Source organism: Etheostoma spectabile, unplaced genomic scaffold (genome assembly GCF_008692095.1).
Source record: "Etheostoma spectabile isolate EspeVRDwgs_2016 unplaced genomic scaffold, UIUC_Espe_1.0 scaffold00018483, whole genome shotgun sequence".
NCBI classification, from domain to species: Eukaryota; Metazoa; Chordata; class Actinopteri; order Perciformes; family Percidae; genus Etheostoma; species Etheostoma spectabile.
The window spans coordinates 82,312-85,405 of record NW_022604280.1 but is presented as its reverse complement, the minus strand read 5'-3'; the positions used below and the strand labels follow the sequence as shown (position 1 = coordinate 85,405).

Here is a 3,094-nt window from a genome sequence, read left to right as displayed (position 1 = left end):
AGAATGGAAGCTTAACTTTCTAGAACTGCAGCCTAACATTCTAGAACTTACATCCAACATTCTAGAACTGCAGCTTAACATTCTAAAACTTAGAGCTAACATTCAAGAATGGCACCTTAACATTCTAGATCTTCAGCCTAACATTCTAGAATTGCCAAGTGACATTCTAGAACTTTAACCTAACTTTCTGGAACTGCAGCTTAACATTCTAGAACTGCCAAGTAATATTCTGGAACTGTTACATTTCAGAAATGTTAAGTAACATTTTAGAACCGCAACTCAAATCTTAAGAAGTGCCTGGCTAGCTCAGTCGGTAGAGCATGAGACTCTTAATCTCAGGGTCATGGGTTCGAGCCCCACGTTGGGCGGTTGTGTTTTAGAGAGTGGGAATCCGTGAGTTCTGCATAGTATCAGGTGGCTGTATTGGGGAAGATCAGCTGTTGATTGCAAAATTAGCACTTCCATCCCAGTGTAAAAATACCTGTTATTTACCAGACTAAAATGTGCCTGCATTCTACGATCATGGCATGTGCTGACATCCTGTTCCTCAGATCATACTAAAGTCTGGTGACAATGCCTGTTGTTGTTCCAGAACTGAGACTTAACATTCCAGAACTGAAAGTTAACTTTCTAGAACCTAACATTCTAGATCGACCGCTTAACATTCTAGAAATTAAACCTAACAATCGAGAACTACAAAATAACATTGTAGAACTGTAAGTAACATTTTAGTACTATAACTCTTAAAATTCTAAAACTACAACCTATTGTTCCAGAACTGCAGCTTAACATTCTTGAACTTAAACCTAATATTCTACAACTGCATATTAACTTTGTAGGACTGAAACCTAACATCCTACAACAACAAAATATCATTGCAGAACTATAAGTAACATTTTAGGACCATAACTCTTAAAATTCTAAAACTACATCCTATTGTTCTATAACTGCAACTTAACATTTCAGAACTGCAGTTTAACATTCTAGAATTGCCACTTTACATTATAAAACTGCAGCTTACCATTCTAGAACTAAAATGTAACTTTTTAGAACTGTAAGTAACAGTTTAGGACCACAACTTATAAAATGTTTAAAACTTCAACCTATTGTTCTTGAATTGCAATTTAACATTCTAGAATGGCAGCTTAACATTCTAGAACTGCAACTTACCATTCTAGAACTACAATGTAACCTTTTAGAACTGTAAGCAACATTTTAGGACCGCAACTTAAAAGAATTCTAAAACTTCAACCTATTGTTCTGGAATTGGAACTTAACATTCTAGAATGGCAGCTTAACTTTCTAAAACTTAAACCTAACATTCTAGAAATACAGCTTAACATTCGAGAACTTTGTCCTAACATTCTAGATTGGCAGTTTAATATTCTAGGACTTTGACCTAACATTCTAGATCGACAGCTTAATATTCTAGAACTTTGACCTAAGAATCTAGATTGATAGCTTAACATTCTTGAACTTCAACCTAATATTCTAGAACTGCATATTAACATTCTCAAACTCAAACCTAACATTCCACAACCACAACATGACATTGTAGAACTGTTAACAACATTTTGGCACCATAATTCTTAAAATTCTTGAAACTACATCCTATTGTTCTAGAACTGCAACTTAACATTTCAGAACTGCAGTTTAACATTCTAGAATTGCAACTTAACATTCTATAAGTGCAGCTTCCCATTCTAGAACTACAATGTAACCTTTTAGAAGTGTAATGAATTAACATTCTTGAACTTCAACCTAACATTCTAGAACTGCATACTGACATTCGAGAACTTAAACCTAACATTATAAAAGTTCTAAAACTTCAACCTATTGTTCTTGAATTGTAACTTATCATTTTAGAATGGAAGCTTAACTTTCTACAACTGCAGCCTAACATTCTAGAACTTACATCCAACATTCTAGAACTGCAGCTTAACATTCTAGAACTTAGAGCTAACATTCAAGAATGGCACCTTAACATTCTAGAACTTCAGCCTAACATTCTAGAATTGCCAAGTGACATTCTAGAACTTTAACCTAACTTTCTGGAACTGCAGCTTAACATTCTAGAACTGCCAAGTAATATTCTGGAACTGTTACATTTCAGAAATTTTAAGTAACATTTTAGAACCGCAACTTAAATCTTAAGAAGTGCCTGGCTAGCTCAGTCGGTAGAGCATGAGACTCTTAATCTCAGGGTGGTGGGTTCGAGCCCCACGTTGGGTGGTTGTGTTTTAGAGAGTGGGAATCCGTGAGTTCTGCATAGTATCAGGTGGCTGTATTGGGGAAGATCAGCTGTCGATTGCAAAATTAGCACTTCCATCCCAGTGTAAAAATACCTGTTATTTACCAGACTAAAATGTGCCTGCATTCTACGATCATGGCATGTGCTGACATCCTGTTCCTCAGATCATACGAAAGTCTGGTGACAATGCCTGTTGTTGTTCCAGAACTGAGACTTAACATTCCAGAACTGAAAGTTAACTTTCTAGAACCTAACATTCTAGATCAACCGCTTAACATTCTAGAAATTAAAACTAACATTCGAGAACTACAAATAACATTGTAGAACTGTAAGTAACATTTTAGTACTATAACTCTTAAAATTCTAAAACTACAACCTATTGTTCCAGAACTGCAGCTTAACATTCTTGAACTTAAACCTAATATTCTACAACTGCATATTAACTTTGTAGGACTGAAATCTAACATCCTACAACAACAAAATATCATTGCAGAACTATAAGTAACATTTTAGGACCATAACTCTTAAAATTCTAAAACTACATCCTATTGTTCTATAACTGCAACTTAACATTTCAGAACTGCAGTTTAACATTCTAGAATTGCCACTTTATATTATAAAACTGCAGCTTACCATTCTAGAACTAAAATGTAACTTTTTAGAACTGTAAGTAACAGTTTAGGACCACAACTTATAAAATGTTTAAAACTTCAACCTATTGTTCTTTAATTGCAATTTAACATTCTAGAATGGCAGCTTAACATTCTAGAACTGCAACTTACCATTCTAGAACTACAATGTAACCTTTTAGAACTGTAAGCAACATTTTAGGACCGCAACTTA

General features: G+C 34.6%; 1 non-coding gene across 1 annotated transcript; it reads left to right on the top strand.

Annotated features, from left to right (window-relative positions):
- Nucleotides 1-295: 295 nt before the first annotated feature.
- trnak-cuu (transfer RNA lysine (anticodon CUU)) lies at nucleotides 296-368 on the top strand. Its single transcript has one exon. It is a non-coding gene; the product is annotated as a tRNA-Lys (tRNA).
- Nucleotides 369-3,094: the final 2,726 nt, after the last annotated feature.